Genomic DNA, 20,069 nt, shown 5'->3' with positions numbered 1-20,069 from the left:
TCCACCGTTTTGTCATCTGATGTGATTTTCCTATGTATTGTAAATCCTACCTCTATGATGTTAATGAGGTGGGATTAGCGGCAGTTATATTAATGAAGCAGGACTTACTCTACAAGATTAGGTTGTGTCTTAAGTCAATCTTTTTTGAGATGTAAAAGACAGAAGCAAGCAGAAACATGGGGACATCGTACCATGAAGAAACAAGAGTCAGGAGAATAGCCTATCCTTTGGACCCAGGGTTCCTGCATTGAGAAGCTCCTCAACCTGCAGAAGATTGATGACAAGGACATTCCCCCAGATATGACAGAGAGAGAAAGCCTTCCCTTGGAGCTGGTACCCTGAATTCGGACTTCTAGCCTCCTAGTGTCCGAATAATTTTCTCTTTGATAAGCCATCCTCTTGTGGTATTTCTGCTATAGCAGCTCTAGATGACTAAGACACCAGTCAAATGTGTGAGTAAGCAGAGGAGAGTACACCACAGATTATCAATGTTTAGGGCCCTCACATGCCTTAATCTGGCCCTGTTTGTCATCCATAATTCTTCCTGGCACCCCTTGCTTCCTGTCCCTATAAAACACATTTTTGGATACTTTTCCAGTATCCTAGTCATCTCTGTATTGGTTTGACAATGTTAAACTGTATCTGAGTCCTATGCTCCCAGAAAGCAGTGATAGTTGAGAAATCCCCTACCTTTTGATGGTGGTGGTATTGTTCCAAGAAAAGGCTAAACTGCAAAGACCACTCTACCTTAGCATATTCTGAGATAAATTCCACCTTCATCCTTCAACATTACTCTCTTGTTTTTTTTGCCTCTGTAAAACCCAAGGTTCTCTCCTTCGAGATATTCTCATTAGTGAACTTTTTTCCTATTAGAATAACCTGCACGAAATTATATCAATTGTCCAGTGCATTTTGTCTTTCACAGGTTGAATAAAATTTCCCTCACAAAAAATATACACACTATGCTAGTTGTCATCAATTGAGAGTATAATTTTAAGGATTATGACAAGCCAGTAGAAAATCTGTTTTGTATTTTGTTTTTTGGAGGAGGATGAAACAAGGATGGGAGAAAGTCCTTTTTCAGGGGTTTTAATATTGCTTCACATATGGAATTATCTGCTTTGTTTATGCATAGACTTAATTTTGAATCATTATATACTTACTAAACCATCTAGATTTCTCCTTTAGTAATGTAGGCTCAAAAGACAATTTCTCTAAATAAAGAAAAGACAATCATATTTTTCTGTAATGATGAGTTTACATTTAGCCATAGACTGATCCATTCAATAATATTTATTAAATGCCTACTGTGTATAAGACAATATTCCAAACACTGCAGGAAGAAGATAAGACACAAAGCACTGTATTGTATTATAGTGTGTGATATAAGAGAGATTAAAACATCTCTGAGTGTTCAGAGTGGGGAGAGAGGACTTATGAGTAAGAGAGACCAGCAAAGTTTGGAAAACAGGAGAATGCCCTGCTCCAACCTATATTTGAGTAAACTTAAAATGGTTTCAGTGTAGGGTGGTTTGAAGAGTAAAAAGCCTGGAGGCAGGGAGTCAGGGTAGGAGGCTCCAAGACAATGGTTTGTATGAGAGGAGCTGAAGGTTCAATGTAGGGTGGCGGCAGTGGAGATGGAAACTAGAATGTGAAAAAAATAAGGCATCACAAAGGTAGAAGAAAAAAATGTGGAAAAAATAAGGCATCACAAAGGTAGAAGAAGCAGGCTCTAATAATGATTGGATATTGAGGGATAACAGAGAAGATGCAAAGAAAACTCAGTGTATTTGGTAGAATAGGCCCATATTTACCAAAAATTGGAAAGACGAGAGAAGAGGCAAATGTGGAAAATTTGGTGACTTTGATGAATGCTAAACCTAGATTGGTAAGAACTGTTAAATACAGACTCCTGTCAAAAAGTGTCGACCCAATCATCATAATTCTCTTAATTAGACTGATGAGGCTCTCACCTAATTTTATACCATAGGGAAGTTAAGCTGCACAAAAATTCTGTCTTCAGAGCCCTAGAATAAATTTGCTGTTAAAGTGAATAGTGAGATAAGAAACCTATGACAGAAAAAGAACGATTACAATTTTAAATAGCTTTCAATTGCACAGGGGTAAAAACACCCTCTCCTCGTTTCTCTTAGACCATGTGAGACTACATCTCACATACTTTGGACATGTTATCAGGAGGGGCCAGTCCCTGGAGAAGGACCTCTGCCTGGTAAGGTAGAGGGTCAGTGCAAAACAGGAAGACCCTCACCGAAATGAATTGACACAGTGGCTGCAACAATGGGCTCAAGCAGAACAACGATTGTGAGGATGGCACAGGACCAGGCAGTGCTTCGTTTTGTTGTACATAGGGTCACTATGAGTCAGAACTGACTCGACAGCACCTAACAACAACAACAACCTCATCTCCCTTAGACCATCTGAGACTGTCTGGTTTCTAATCCAAGAAATTTGGATTGAGTGCTTCTATAGGCATATACCAGTGTTTGTTATGTGAGAGGAGTGTATCATCCTTCCTTACTTTCGCTGTATAAATAAGTCGGGCCGAGGACCAGGGGATAATAGGAAAGTGAGGAAACCCTTGAAGAGAATTCCTGTAGTTTTTCAGTTCTGTAGCTTTTCAGTTCCCCCTTCTGTCCAGGTCCACGGGCACAATATCTGCCCTTTCCATAAGTGAAGAAAATTAGGTTTATTTGTATCCACCCATGGAAGCAGCAGTCAAGAAATCCAAAGACGCATTGCATTGGGTGAATCTGCTGCCAAAAGACCTCTTTAAAGTGATGAAAATTAGAGATGTCACCTTGAGGATGAAGGTGTGCCTGACCCAAGCCATGCTGTTTTCAATCACCTCATATGTATGCAAAACTGAACAATGAATAAGGAAGACCAAGAAGAATTGACACCTTTGAATTGTGGTGTTGGTGAACAATATTGAATATACCGTGGATTGCCAGAAGAACGAACAAATCTGTCTTGGAAGAAGTACAACTAGAATGCTCCTTAGAGGCAAGGATGGTGAGACTACGCCTCACATACTTCGGACAAGTTGTCAGGAGAAGAACATCATGCTTGGTGAAGTAGAAGGTCAGCGAAAGAGAGGAAGACCCTCAACAAGATGGACTGACATAGTGGCTGCAACAATGAGCTCAAGCACAGCAACAGTTGTGAGGATGGCACAGAACCAGGCAGTGTTTCATTTTTTGTGCATAGGGTCACTTTGAGTCGGAACCGACCCTACAGTACCTGAGAACACCAACAGTGTCAACTTAGCACTTTCTGTCTGTCTGTGAGGATGTAAGTTACCACAATACAAACTAGCCTCTGGAAATTAATTTTAAAAAGGATAAAAAAATAAAAACAAAAAAGTTAATTAAAAATACTCATTAGTGTTTCTATGATAACAATAACAAGAATCACCAACACACTGGTAAGAAAAGATATCTAAATGAACATGAGGTAGAAAACTTATTTGGGTACACTGAGGAAAATCTGTTTTAAAAAAAAAAAGACTGGTAAAAACAGCTCATCATTATCCCTGAAATTCAAGACACACTGCTTCAAAAAGTACTGGATAAATAATACCATTTATAATTCATATGAGAAAAATAGGTCCAAATTTGGATTATTTTTCTATTTGAATGTCAGATATAACTGACCTTTAGATTAAATTTTCTGGTGTCAGTTTCTCATTAATATTAAATGGCCAAAACAGCTCTCAGGTAGGCTGTCTCAACTTCTGATGTTAGATGTCTTGAGCTCTTGATTATATGCCAGTTTTTATTTGACCTTCAAATGAAGCACACATTCAAACAAATATCATTACTAGATTCCGATTTAAAATTGTTTTGCCTTAAATTAACTTTAGTTTGACAGATCTCTGAAAGCAAGTTTAAAAAATAAAAAAGCCCCAATCATTTCTTGATATTAACTCCCATTGTCTTAGTCATCTAGTGCTGCCATAACAGAAATACCATGAGTAGATGGCTTTAACAAAGAGAAGTTTATTTCCTCACAGTAAAGTAGGCTAAAAGTCCAAATTCTGGGTGTCAGCTCCAGAGGAAGGCTTTCTATATCTGTAGGCTCTGCGGGAAGGTCCTTGTCCTAAAACTTCCCCTGGTCAAAGAGCTTCTCAGACTCAGGGACCCCGGGTCCAAAGGATGCGCTCTGCTCCTGGTGCTACTTTCTTGGTGGTAATGAGGTCCCCAACTCTCTGCTTGCTTCTTTCTTTTATACCTCAAGAGACTGCCTCAATCTTGTAGGTTGAGTCCTGCCTCACTAATACAACTGCCACCCATCTTCTCTCATTAACATCATAGAGGCAGGATTTACAACATATAGGAAAGTTATACAATACCAGGAATCATGGCCCAGCTCAGCTGATACACACATTTTTGGGGGGACATAATTCAATCCCTGACACCTGTAATTTCTATCTTTTATCTCCTAGTTATTAAATCCATGTGGTCTTTCTATCCCTAAAAATTTTTTTCTTACAGATTAATATCTTGAATTTAATTTCTGTAAATTATTTGTTTTAAACTTGTCAGATAAATCGAAATTTACTTGCTTCAGTATACCATTTGTATTTAAAATACTGTACCATGTCACTCCTTTTAAATGCATTTCTCTCATAACTAAAGCTGATGTTCTGATGGATGGAGGTGTAATAGAGAATTAGAAAACCCGTGGAAGCAATGAAGTACAGACAAAGAACCTTTGGTTAGCAGCTCATCATTATCCCTGAAATTCTAGACATACTGCTTCAAAAAGTACTGGATAAATAATACTATTTATTTGTTTTCAGAGCTCTGTCAAACTAAAGTTAATTTAAGTCAAAACAATTTTAAATTGGAATTTAGTAATGATATTTGTTTGAAAATGGGGGTCTGACAACCAACTCTACCACTTTCTACAAGACTGCAGGATTTGAGAGGACCGTTTTGACGTTAGTGCAAGTTTTATATGAGTTAATGACATGACATGATTGCCAAAAATGCTAGTGTCCTCTTGATCCTCAATAGCCCATAGTATCCAGAGCAAGAGTGATGATAATCTTTGCATTCTCTATATTTCTTTCATCTCTTACGCTCTCAATCTCTAATCTATTAACAATATCTGTCTATCATACATACATAGAACATTTGCGTGTATTATTATGTAAGTGTAATATGCACACATACGTAATAATAGACATGAATGTGCTTTCTCTCACTCTCTAAATGGGGCCGTTCTACTGTGTCCTACAGGGTTGCTATGAGTCAGAATCGACTTGACAGCAATGGGTTTGGTTTTGTATATATATGTGTATATATGTATATATATGCACATGCACACATGCAAAACATAAATACACGCATGTTACATATATGCATATGTCCTTTCCCTCTAAAATTAAATATATATATGTATATAAATGGCTACAATAAAAAGCCAGAACTATTTTAAAAATAACTACCATCAATTTTCATCATAGTAAATAAATGACTCCAATGAAATAGGCATGAAATTTCTCTCAAAGTACACTGTGAAATCTAGCATGAATTAAGAAGAATTTTGAAACATGATATAACCCTGGACTATAAACAATGAGCTAATTCTCCAACTTTTTAAAATTAAAATAAATTCTTGCATAATCCCTCTCAAGTGGCACTGCTGCTTTTAGAGACTCGAAAAGAAAAATCACAACTATTTATAATTTTTTGCTGTAGTTCTGATGAAATCTTATGTTTAATGTCTCCTATAGACTGTCCCACATAACATGACACTTTGTCCTTCAAACAACAGGTTTACGTACTCTAGGACTTAAAATAAGAAATTTCCCGTAGTTTAGAACATCTTCCTGCAAGGTCAGAAATATAGCAATGCTGGAAAGAAGAGAAGAAAACACAGCATGTTTCTCAGGTTTGCAGAAGCTGTCTAATGTTGTGATTTAGCCAATATACTTGGAGCTGTCTGAGTCATGCCAAGTTTCCCGGAAATACTTAAAACCGAGTAATGATATTTAATATTTTATTTTACAAAGAAATAATCTCGTCATCAATATTTATGTACGTGTTTATCTAGGCAGGCATTTATTGTTTTATTGAGGCCCACTTATTGTCTTTTACAACTACAATCCTCATGTATTACCATTTTCACTTTCCATTCTAATTATTGGGATACACCTTCCTCCTTCCCAATAATAGTCCAGGTGCATTTTTTCCCCTACAGTTAGGAATAAGAAGCACCCAGACAATTGTTTTTTACTTGTTAGCAATATCTTAGGCCTAATTCCCACCCACCCCCAAAAAAACAACATACCAGGCCTCAGTTTTGGGCATCTGTGCACATGTATATGTGTATGAGTGTATGTGTAAGGGTAGACATGAGTCTAGTGGGCTATATTTGAAAAGTGCCTCATTTGGGCCGTTTATTGCTTGCTGATTGACTTACATTCATCAGAGGCACCAAGGTATTAATGAAGTTGACCACTTACACATCCATTCTGAAGAGTAAGTGGTTAGTTGCAAACAGAATGACTAATGGATTGAACAGCTACAATAAAAACGTGGGAAATTAGCTCCCCTTCTGTCTCTGCAATAGCTTCTCTATGACTTTGGGCAACTCATTTACTTCTGTTAAGGGTGATTTAAAAAAATTGGAAATGGAAAGTGGTGATAATTGCACAACATCACAAATGTAATTGATGTCCATGAATTGTACATGTAAAAAAGCTTGAAATGAAAAAAAAGTCTTTTTATATATTTTTACCACCATAAAAACTATGTAAACATTTAATAATAATAGTAATACAACAAGTGATAGATTTCAGATATGCTGTATAGAATATTCAAGGAAAATAACTGGGAAAACTGTTTGGAAACATAAAGCAACTCCAAAATACTTCTAATGGAAAGCCTGAGCCTTTAAATGGACCTAACCATCACCACAGGTAGTTTCTCATAGCACCTTCGTTTTAGCCTTTCCTGATGAATGCTATAAATGCCATTTAAGTGACGGTTAATTTCAATTGATAAATATATACCCCTTTAGTTTATAAAAATATTTTTTTTTATTTAGAGGGTTTAGTTTATAACCACCTGCAGCTTTATAAGAACTAAATTAGTGCATCTTCTCAGAAACATCATGAACAAGAAGGAATAAATAATAATGACACTTAGAATAGTAATATGGCTTTTTAATTTTTCTCAAAGTAATTTCGCATGTAAGATTTCATTTTGGGTACAAAAAACCCCAGAGAAAGGTAGGACTGGTATTTTTTCTGGGTAGTATGGTAGATTAAATATTCTGAAGAGCATTCTTTACACTTCAAACATACGCCTTGGAAGAAATACACTTTTTAATGCATTGATGGAATCACAGGAAGTAAGAGGACTGTCCAAGGTCTCAAACCAGCGAACAGCAAAACCAACAATGAAGGAGCTCTATATAAGGTGGGTTGTTGTGAGCAGTAGCAGGAAAGCAACGGTGGTAGCAAATACCAATACCAGTGCTAACGTATGGAGATTGAGTTACGTGCACATTATAGAGTGGGGATGTTGATTCAACGGACATATTTGAAGTTGACCTCAGGTCGGTAGCACCTTCTAGGCTCCCAGAAAAATCAAACACAAATCATTCGTGGATGAAAAGCATTTCCAATTTTAGTTCTCAGGATTTCTAAAAAGTCAGAACAACCGAATATGGGCTAAAAATCAAACATCGCCAAATGTACAAGGAAATAAACAACCATGAGTGTGAGTCAGCAAAGACAGCAAACAATAGTTAAGTAATTCCCTCTGCTAGAACGCTGTTTTACCTCCACTTCATCTGTATTCTTTTCTTGGTTTGGTTAACTTTCACTCATCTTTTAGGTCTTGATCTAAGTGTCATTTCCTTAGGTAGGCATTCTATAGTCCCTAAACGAGGTTAGTTCTACTGTTATTATCCTATAGTCTATGTCATGTAAGCACTCAAGAAATATTTTCTAGTTACTCACATTCTGCATTATTAATTTACAAAACAGTGGTGGCTTGAGCCCTAGTCTCCCTCAAAATTGTTGCTGGGATTTGAGGGAGAGACCTAATGGATGGGACTCTCAGATTTAACTAGAGAAATTCAGGTTATATCATTTTCATATATGCTATTGAATATAAGATTTCATTTGGAAAAGTGCTCCATTGTTTTAATAGTTTGAAAACCATCACCAAGAAAACTATTCATTCAATGAACACTGAACAGTTATTTTGCCTCGGAAGGTACTCCAGGCATTGGAGATATAATAGCTAATGAGATAAACAAAGTCTCCATCTTCAGGGAGCTTACATTATTGAGACCAAAAAACCAAACCCATTGCCATCAAGTCAGTTCTGACTCATAGTGACCCTATAGAGCAGAGTAGAACTGCCCCATAGAGTTTCCAAGGAATGGCTGGTGGATTCGAACTGTCAACATTTTCATTAGTAGCCAAGCTCTTAACTCCTGTGCCACAAGGGAGTGCCTCAAATTATCTATTATGTATGTTAAATCATTTCTGTAATGTTGATAGCTCTCCAAAAATTTTAGCTGGAAGAGATCTTAGAAGTTATTCCCAATCTCTTCCTTTTAAACATGAGGAAATGGAGGTCACAAGAGGAAAGTACTTGTTTAAGATCAAAGTCAATACATAACAGAGCTGAAATTAGAATGTAGGCCAGATTCTCAGTCCAAAATGCTCCAATAATAATAGTAAAAAAAGTTGCCATTAAGTCGATTTCGACTCATAATACTCTGCCTATAATCAGTACCTCCCTATGGTATCATTGTATAGTTTATTATTATTATTTCAAATGGCTCTAACAGAGAATTCATAAGTCAACAAAGAGATTCAAATCCTCTAAAGATTAAGGACCATGTAATTTCAGTATGCCTATACTAGTAAAAAAAAAAAAAAATTTTTTTTTTTATACTAGTGGCAGGAATACAGCTAACACATTATCTTGCTGTAATGGATAATTAATAAAAATCTGAGGTGCTCAGGAAGCTGATAGGTAAAGGGGCCTTTTATGACTCACTCTATCCTAGATTTTCTTAAAAGGGAGGAAGTCTGTTTTGACCAAAAATATGTAGCCAGGAATGTGAATAAATTTAGAATAATGTTTTCTGTCACAACAAACACTCAAATATTTTGTTTGGTGTGGTTTTATTGATTTATTTTTCTTGCATCACCACAGCATTTGGTTTATCAGCTGGATTTCCAAAGGAGTTACAGGGAAGCTAGTAAGGTTTTTACTAGCAGTTTCCATAAACTTCTTTAATATGCAAGTGTATTAATTTGCCTATCCTCCTAAGCATAAATGTTTAATTAAAGTACAGACAGGCACAAAACAGATTTTTTTTTAACCACAACTTAATTAACTGGACTGTGTGGTGTGTTATAGTCAGAAACAAAACAAAAAGGTGGAAAATACTTAATCAATTAAAAATACTGGGAAGCAATTTAATTACTCTGATCACTACTTTAGCAATAAATTACCTAAGAGAAATGGAATCAAGTTCCACACAAAGACCAGTAAGTAAACATGATATCTGTATAATGTCCAAATTGCCGCACTAAAATTTTCAAGTCTATTTGATGGACCATTCTCCCATCCTGCAAATGTATCCATCACACCGTATTGCACTCTCACGAATGCACATTCTTTCAGATGTTTTAGAAAATGTGTTGGTCAAAATCAAGGACTCTGCAGAGATACAGCCTTGGTTTGAAAACTGGTTCTATCGCTTATTATTTGTGTATTCTCAGGCAAGTTATGTTTATCTCTCCTTGTCTCACTTTTCTCAACTCTAAAGTACAGGTGATAAAAATAGTACCTACCTTATAAGGTTTCTAAGATGATTAAATAAGCATATATATATATATATATATAAAAAACAGAACAAAACAAAAACCCAGTGCCATCGACTCGATTCCGACTCACAGCGACCCTATAGGACAGAGTAGAACTGTCCGATAGAGTTTCCAAGGAACGCCTGGCGGATTCGAACTGCCGACCTCTTGGTTAGCAGCCATAGCACTTAACCACTAGCCACCAGGGCGCTATATATACATATATATATAGCACTCAAAACAGTGTTCGGCCCATAGAAAGAATAAGTGCTGTTATTCTTGTTTAAGAACATGAAGTAATTTTTTTGAGGAAGATACTGAACAATTGTTCCCTAGTTCCATGGAGAATGGAAAACCAGTAAATGGTTTTAAATAAGGAAAAAAGGTGTTTTCAGTTGGTTCATAACGTAAGAAAGGGTTCTTTCCATCAATTTAACAAAACTTTAGGAAGCAAGAAGGCTCTGTTCTTGATGAAGATAACAAATTACCACCTATTGTGAATGGTTTAGCTCTGTGTTACCCAGTACGTTAGCTAACCACATGGGGCTATTTAGCACTTGAAATGTGGCTAGTATGGGCTGAGATATGCTGTATCTGTAAAATATACACTGGATTTTGGAGATTTAATATTAAAAAAGAGGCAAAATATTGTAATAATATATTTATATAAATTATGGGATGGAATGAGAGTATTTTGACTATGTTGTGTAAAATAGATTGTTAAAATTAATCACACCTGTTTCTTTTTACTTTTGTGCTGTGGCTGCTAGAAAATTTGAAATTACATGTGGGGTTCATACTGTATTTCTATTGGACAGTGCTGATTTAGTCCCTTGCTACTTCAGGCATCACCAGAGAGTTTGTTAGAAATGAAGAATCTCAGGTTCTACCCCAGAATTACTGAATCAGTTCCCCCCATTGTTTAACAAGATCTCCAGGTGATTCCTATGCACATTAAAGTTTGAGAAGCACTGGTTTCATTGGCTTAAAGACACATATTAGCTATAATGATATCTTAGGTTCTAGTCTTGGAAAGGAGTCCTTGGATGGCGTAAACAGTTAAGTGCTCAACTACTAACCTAAAAGTTGGTGCTTTGAACTTACCCAGAGGCTCCTCAGATGAAAGGACTGGTGATCTGCTTCTGAAAGCAGTCTTGGAAACTCTATGGAACAGTTCCCCTCTAGGGTAGCCTTCCATGCTTTGGTTTAAAAGGCAGGTCTCTATAAGTTGTTTAGGATTTATATGTTCCACTCCCATCACCTATACCCAAAATGCCATATTTTAAAAAGAAACATGCAGATATGGAGTTCTGCATGTTTGGGTAGAACTGGGTAGAAACAGTTCTACTCATGGAGTCACCCTGAGTCAGACTCGATGACAACTGGCAGTCCTAGAAACGTACGTATGATTCAATGACCAAAGTGTATCTTCTATTAAAAAAAATCCCAAATCTGTTGCCATCGAGTCAATTCCAACTCATAGTGACCCTATAGGACAAGGTAGAACTGCCCTATAGGGTTTCCAAGGAGCAGCTGGTGGATTTGAACTGCTGAACTTTAGGTTAGCAGCCAAACTCTTAACCATTGTGCCCCCACGGCTCTAAAGACCTGGCAATCTGCTCCCGTAAAGATTGTTGTTAGATGCCACTGAGTAGAATCCAACTCATAGCGACCCTATAGCTTCTTCTATAGGATAATCTAATTAGAAAACAGGTGACCTAAATTTTGTATTTTTAACCTTTTTTCTTTAGTTCTAATTTGTGATTTCTTCATACTTGAGGCAGAAGCTGGGTGGGTATTCAATAACAATATGCCACTGTTTACCTAAGAGGGCTTTGTTAATGAACAAGGGAGACGGGGATCTTTCAGGAAAGTTGACTTTCTGTCAGTAAATGAAGAGCATAAATTATTACATGCATTGTTATGAGAGAAAACGGCTGAAGCCATTCGAGTTCCTATAAGAGCCAATTACATTTGAAAAATCTAATATATTTTCTTCCCATGTAAAATAAGAGCGAAACATCTGATTACAGATTCTTCCACAGTAGGTGTACTAACAGCCTAGGTTGATTTGATATAATCAAGAAAAATGCTTATTGAGATAGGAATTTTACTTCGGAATTGAAAATGCGAGAAATTCAGTCAGAAAGTCAGGGAGTTTCAATGAGATACGTGGAAAAGAGAAAATGGAAGGCTAGATATACACCCAACATCAAAGTTTTAGGAAGAATGGTATGTGAGGATTTTTTTATTAAAATGAATGTTGAATTAGGGAATGTGAAGGCCGAAAGGAAGGTGGAAGAACATTTTTTGGTGAGTTATATATTTGACAGTCTAAGTAATGTGCTACCCAATTAAAAATGCCTGGGAAGAGAGCAAGCTTGGCTGGAGATACCAGGTATTTCGGCAAGTACTGGAGGCAATTAATAGCATCAAATTTAGCAAAGAGAAAGGATATTGATAAAGAAAAGAGAGATTACTGTAATACCATCCAAACTCTGTGATATAATTAGAGGCTGCCAATTTCCTTTTGGTCTGCCATAATATCTTGGCTCTCAAAACTAAACTTTATTATAGAATTAATTTTTGATAAAAATAGCCATTAAGGCCATGAATACTGTATGATTAATGTACCATATGATTGCATGAACTGTATCATTGCCAGAGTAAATGTATCATGTAATTGCATGAATAAATGTAAAATTATGTGATTAAATATGAGTTTCTGCTCATTGTAACTGAATTTTATGTGGAAAAATGAGTCAGCACATGCCACAACTTTTCAATTGGGGTCATCGCATGCTACAAAGCTCATCAGTCCTCTCATATTTCTAATCAATTCATTTCCTTATTTACCTCATCCCATGGCTAGGGTTGCCAGATTTAGCAAATAAAAATACATGACACAGAATTAAATTGGAATTTCAGATAAAGACAATGGATACTTTTTCTTAGTGTTAGTATGTCATTGTGTTGTTGTTGTTAGGTGCCATCGAGTTGGTTCCGACTCATAGCGACCCTATGCACAACAGAATGAAACACTGCCTGGTCCTGAGCCCTCCTTACAATCGTTGTTATGCTTGAGCTCATTGTTGCAGCCACTGTGTCAATCTACCTCGTTCAGGGTCTTCCTCTTTTCCACTGACGCTGTACTCTGCCAAGCATGATGTCCTTCTCCAGGGACTGATCCCCCCTGACAACATGTCCAAAGTATGTAAGACGCAGTCTCGCCATCCTTAGCTCTAAGGAGCATTCTGGTTGTACTTCTTCTAAGACAGATTTGTTCGTTCTTTTGGCAGTCTGTAGTATATTCAATATTCTTCGTCAACACCACAATTCAAAGTCGTCAATTCTTCTTCGGTCTTCCTTATTCATTGTCCAGCTTTCACATGCATATGATGCAATTGAAAATACCATGGCTTGGGTCAGGCACACCTTAGTCCTCAAGGTGACATCTTTGCCCTTCAACACTTTGAAGAGGTCCTTTGCAGCAGATTTACCCAATGCAATGCATCTTCTGATTCCTTGACTGCTGCTTCCATGGCTGTTGATTGTGGATCCAAGTAAAATGAAATCCTTGACAACTTCAATCTTTCTCCGTTTATTATGATGTTGCTCATTGTTCTAGTTGTGAGGATTTTTGTTTTCTTTATGTTGAAGTGCAATCCATACTGAAGGCTGTTGTCTTTGACCTTCATTAGTAAGTGCTTCAAGTCCTTTTAACTTTCAGCAAGCAAGGTTGTGTTATCTACATAATGCAGGTTGTTAATGAATCTTCCTTCAATCCTGATGTCCCATTCTTCTTCATATAGTCTAGCTTCTCGGATTATGTGCTCAGCATACAGATTAAATAAGTATGGTGAAAGAATACAACCCTGATGCACACTGTTCCTGACTTTAAACCAATCAGTATCCCCTTGTTCTGTCCAAACAACTGCCTCTTGATCTATGTAAAGGTTCCTCATGAGCACAATTAAGTGTTCTGGAATTCCCAGTCTTTGCAATGTTATCCATAGTTTGTTATGATCCACATAGTCAAATGCCTTTGCATAGTCAATAAAACGCAGGTAAACATCCTTCTAGTATTCTCTGCTTTCAGCCAGGATCCATCTGACATCAGCCATGTTATCCCTGGTTCCACGTCCTCTTCTGAAACCGGCCTGAATTTCTGGCAGTTCCCTGTCGATATGTTGCTGCAGCTGTTTTGGAATGATTGTCAGCAAAACTTCATGTGCATGTGATATTAATGATATTGTTCTATAATTTCCACATTTGGTTGGATCACCTTTCTTGAGAATAGCCATAAATATGGATCTCTTCCAGTCAGTTGGCCAGGAAGCTGTCTTCCATATTTCTTGGCATAGACGAGTGAGCACCTCCAGCACTGCATCTGTTTGTTGAAGCATCTCAATTGATATTCCATCAATTCCTGGAGCCTTGTTTTTCGCCAGTGCCTTCAGAGCAGCTTGGACTTCTTCCTTCAGTTCCATTGGTTCCTGATCATATGCCACCGCTTGAAATGTTTGAACATCGACTAATTCTTTTTGGTATAATGACTCTCTACTCCTTCCACCTTCTTTTGATGCTTCCTGCGTCGTTTAATATTTTCCCCATGGAACCCTTCATTATAGCAACTCAAGGCTTGAATTTTTTCTTCAGTTCTTTCAGCTTGAGAAACACCTAGCGTGTTCTTCCCTTTTAGTTTTCCCTCCCCAGCTCCTTGCACATGTCATTATAATACTTTGTCTTCTAGAGACGCCCTTTGAAATCTTCAGTTCTTTTACTTCATGAATTCTTTTGCTTTAGCTGCTTGATTCTCAAGAGCAAGTTTCAGAGTCTCCTCTGACATCCATCTTGGTTTTTTCTTTCTTTCCTGTCTTTTCAGTGACACTGGTGGCATAGTGGTTAAGTGCTACAGCTGCTAACCAAGAGGCTGGCAGTTCGAATCCACCAGGAGCTCCTTGGAAACTCTATTGGGCAGTTCTACTCTGTCCTATAGGGTCGCTATGAGTTGGAATCGACTCGACAGTAGTGGAGTATGCTGTACGCAATAATATTTTTTGTTTATCTGAAATTCAAATTTAGCTGGGTGTCCTGTGTTTTATGTGGCAACCTTACCTTAGCCCTGCCCTTTTGCTTTGAGGGTTCTTTTTTTTTTTAATTGTACCTGCCTTCTCCAAATCACCCTTTCCTCATCATACCCCAAACATGAAACGCTGAATTCACCTATTGTTTAACAATCAAATTTTTTTCTGAAATAGGCACATGAAATAAAGATGTTATCAGAGCTTTATCCTCACTAACAACATGTAACTCTGTATCTGCATGTTTCTTTTCAAAATATGGCATTCTCGGTATAGGTGATGAGACTGGAGCATATAAATCCTCAACAAACTATAGAGATCTACGTTTTAAACCAAAAACTGGAAGACGTTTTAGTAAATCAATCTCGGCCTCTCCTTTTCTTCCTTTCTTCAACTTGTATTTTTAAAGTCCTGTAAGACTTATATAACAGTCCACTAAAAATTCAGTCCAAAGGTCGTGAGCATTTGCCGTTTCCCCTTATTTGTTCCTGTTGGAACTCAACTGCTTTTATTTTTTTTAATCTTTTCCCTTCTTCTGTCCCACCAATGCATTTTCCCTAGATCTCCCTCTCTCTCTCCTGTGTCTGTCGCTCACTCACTCACTAATTTTAGTTTCTGCCCTGTAAAGGACCCTATTGTCAGAGGACAGTTCTTTCATAGTTTCTCTTTGACTAAATCAGGCTGGACTATTTTTTGTTGCAAAAGAAAGAATAGATTTTAGAATGTTTTCTTTGCCTTGGACTGACATTTAGAAGTTCCTGTTATCTATCTAGAGGCTTGTTAAAAATAAGGGGTGGGGGAGATGTTATCATTTTGTTTCTTGCATTGAACTTGTTCTATCAAAGGATCCTGTGGTTTTTAAGAATCTTTGTCGCTTCCTTTGTCTCTTCCTGTTTCTCACACTGCTGTGCTTTTTCTGCCAGGGCCCTTTAATGTCCTTGGCGATAACCAATTTAACACTAGCAATGAAACAGACATAAAAAAAAAAAAATCAATAGCCTTTTTTTTTTTTTTAAAGATTAAGTTGAGCCCTTACTATCTGCCACTAAAATGGGTTCTTTTTACTCTATGTTCTGGCTTTAGAGATTTCTTTGCTAAAGAACCATAATGATTGAAGTGATAAGCAAATATGTGCGTAGCAGAAAATTCCTGTGGAAAAGATGTGCCAAGATATAAAAACTAAATCTAAACTATATGTATATGTATCAAGATATCTAAGAAAACATGTTTTGTCACCCAATCCACTGTACAAATGTTTTAAATGTTTGGGTCATGTTCTCTATCATTCTTGAAATGTTATATACTGCCTAATCATTACCCTACGCATGCCCGATACTCACTCATTGAAGGTTTTGTTACGTATCTCAGTTTTCCTCTCCATCTCAAGTTTCAGCACCATCCTGGATGACTTCAATATCCATGTGTTTGATCATGGCTTTTGATTTCCTTGATTCCCTCATCCAGTTTTTTTTTAATCCGAATCACAGTTTTAATCTGTAAATACAACATAATGTAAATAAAAGATGCCTCTCATAGCTATTTTCACCTATCAGTTTCCAAATTGTATGTCCTTTCTATTAGTCATCCATCTTTTCTTGCCTCATTATTGCTATAATTCTTTCAACTTCCTTTCCCCTCACCAAAATCTTCTTTGTAAACTCTTCCAATGTGCCCTAGGTCATTTTTTATATATAATGAGGAACTGCCCTTATAGCCTCAACCACTCTTCTGAACACTTTCTCTGCCTTTTGTGTGTGTGTGTGTGTGTGAACTGCAGACAGACTTTCCTCTGAGAACATCATTTCCCCCTGTAGCCTTTCAAGTGGAGATTGTTTCATTTTTTTCTCCTCTATTCTATGTATCTCAGACTTTATCAGTGGCTTTCATCTCCTTATCACTCCGCAGTGCTGCTTTCCAGACTGTTAATTCCTTGAACTCTTAGAAAGGACAAACAAATTTGCTCCTTTAAAGTCCCTACTATTTCATTATGCTTTCTCTTCCTCAGATACTAATATCCTGATCATTACCATCGTTCAGTGGAAACTTTGTAAGAATACTCACTCTTCTTTGCAAGCCCAAGCCTCTTCAATAATATTGGTGACTTCAAAATCTTTACAAATACTATCTCAACATGATGGTCTCCCAGCTGCTTGATCACTTCATCTTCAGTGACTTCCTATAGACCCCTCAGCCAACCACTATCATCATCACATATTGGACCTTGCCAATATCATTAAATGTGCCTCTTACAATGTCAATCAAACACTCCTGTCTAAAATCTCCTGTCCTTCCAGCTTGTTTTTTCTACTTCTCCATGTAAAATATTATTCTTCAATGCTTTTGGGGTGTCCAGCCTTTTGACCTTTATAATTTCTTCCAAATCACATCCTAACCTTTATTTACTTTACCATCTAGTTTAGATTCTATGACCTGTCATTTCAATACCATTCTAGCTAATGAACTAGTCACCCTTGCCTCTCTACCTTTTAGGAGCTCTTTTCTGGCAAAATATCAACTCTGAATAGACCCAAGGATGCCCTTCTTCTGTGCCTTCACCCTATTATACTCTGGACATTGCCGAAGAAATTCATGGAACACAGCATGTTTTTACACCTAAATTCATCAATGACAGCTTTAAATTGCACATTTAAAACATCTAGTAATCTAGCAGAGAGTCAGTGAAAAAGAGGAAGACCCTCAACGAGATGGATTGACACAGTGGTTGCAACAATGGGCTTAAGCATAACAATGATCATGAGGATGGTGTAGGACAGGGCAGTGTTTTACTCTGTTGTACATGGGGTCGCTGTGAGTTGAAAGCTACTCGACAGCACCTGACAACAATAATCCTATTATTTGCCCCTACACAAAACACTCTCTGACACACTGCAGTATTTATTTCAAACTTTTATTACTCTACTCAAACTTCTAATCTTCAACCTCAACGCTTTTCCTCTCATCAGACGACTGTGTCCAGGAATTCAAAGGGAATGTAGAAGGCATCAGACAGGAAATCTCTACCAAATATAACAAACTGTACATCTGCCTCCATTCCCTCTTCCTTTTTCTTTTACAATAGAGGAGGTGGTATCCATGCTGCATCTAAAACTATCCCTCCTCCCATGTTTTGGATCCAACGCCTCCACCCTAACCTTTTCAGGAAGCTTACACTAGCCAATATCCTCCTTCCTTCTCTTGAACAACCCACCACTCCCTTCTTACTGATATTAAAGTGTGTTGTAACCACTTCCATTAAAGTAAAATCCAAACCAGTAAATCTCCATTGATTCCACATTTACTCTTTAGCTACAGTCCTACCTTCCTTTCTTCATGGACATTTCTTATTAGTTTACCGTCATTGCCTCCATTTTCTGCCTTCTTATTCAAGCCACAAACCATTACAATCTAGCTTCCATCTCCTTTCCTCCAGTCAAAAATTATTTCTAATATCACCAAATTATTTCTAATGTCATGATGCCCAATGAAAAGTTTTTGGTCCTCATCTTACTTAGCCTCTTAGCATTTAATAATGCTGATTACCCCCTCCTTTTAAAAACATAATCTATTTTTGTGGTAATAAATTATCAGAAGCAAAATAGGCTTGACAATCTAAAGAGAGATTAATTGCCAAGTTGAGTTGATGCTGGTATATTTGGCCCCACTTTTGATCCCTTCTATTTTTAAAGCTTTATTTGCCAAGCAGATTACCTTAATAGCCACAACAATAATAATCACTAGCATTTGTTGAGTGCTTACAGTAAGCCAGACACTGTGTCAAGAGGTATATATATATATATATATATATATATATAATATATATATAATATATATATATAATATATATATAATATATATATATATATATATATATATAATCACATGAGATCCTCCCCATAATGCTAGGAGTTGGTTATTGTCATTATTCCATGTGACAGATTAATAGTGGTTCATAGTAATTACATGACTCAGTCAAGGTTAAAAAAAAATAAAAAAACAAAAAAACCTTTGCTGTCAAGTTGATTCCCACTCATAGCAACCCTATAGGACAGAGTAGAACTTCCCCAAAGGGTTTCCAAGGGTTCAAACTGATGATCTTTCTGTTAGCAGTAGAATGCTTTGACCACTACACCACCAGGGCTCTCAATCAAGGTTAGACAACTAAAAATATAGCCATCTGGATTCAAAACCAAGTCTGGAAAACTTCAAAGCCCGTGAGTTTCCATTAAACTAGGTTGCATCTCCTCACCATTGTATCCCACATGTGTGCCTATGTTGTTTTGTCTGCAGTAGGCATTGCTTAAACTCCTCGAATAAACAGGAACAGACTGGGAGAAGAGTAAGATTGATTATTTCTTAGCAGCATCAGATAAGCAGATGAAATTTGAACTGGCAATAAGTGGTAGGCTATCTTCATAGGAGATAGCATACATTCATTCACACACAATACCCAGTTCTTTGCTTTGTTTTTGAAAATATTCAAGTTAGCCTTGTTCTCCTGCATCAGCTCCAAATAAAATCAGGCATACAGAGACTGTGATAAGATCATTCTATTGTGTCAATTTGAGATAGTTCCTTATTTTTTCATAGTACTCTTAATTGTATTTTTATTAAGCTACACTTGTGGAAGTGTAGACATTTTGTTACCTGTTGATTTTGTCAACCTTTCCTAAAACAACCATTTGTGTATTGACAGAGTCAAAACGTCCTAAGAGCAAACACCTGAAAGAAAAAAGGTTAACCAAGAAAATACTTCATTCAAGGATTTTCAAGAAATAGCTTGGCAACTCTTTACAGACAGTCCACAATCTTGGGAAATAATCACTTAGGATAGAATAAAGTCCCCAGTGCCCACTTCTCCAGTTAAGTGCATGTGTCAAACATAAAGGCTACTCTGATCATTTTGACTGGGCAGCTCAAATGAAAATCAATTCAAAGGAAATAAAATTGGTGAACCACGTTACTCAGTTTTATGGATGCAATCACATTTTCTGTTTACCCTTCAAACAGTTTGTTGGGATACGGGCAGGGCACAAGCTCACTTATGAAGTTCCACAACTGTTGGAGTTGCAGCACCCTGTGTACTTGATTTCACAGCCTCTCTTCCAAAAAAGTACAGTTTA

Source organism: Loxodonta africana, chromosome X (genome assembly GCF_030014295.1).
Source record: "Loxodonta africana isolate mLoxAfr1 chromosome X, mLoxAfr1.hap2, whole genome shotgun sequence".
In the NCBI taxonomy this organism is placed as follows: Eukaryota; Metazoa; Chordata; class Mammalia; order Proboscidea; family Elephantidae; genus Loxodonta; species Loxodonta africana.
The sequence above is the reverse complement of the archived record's forward strand: the minus strand, read 5'-3'. Positions refer to the sequence as shown.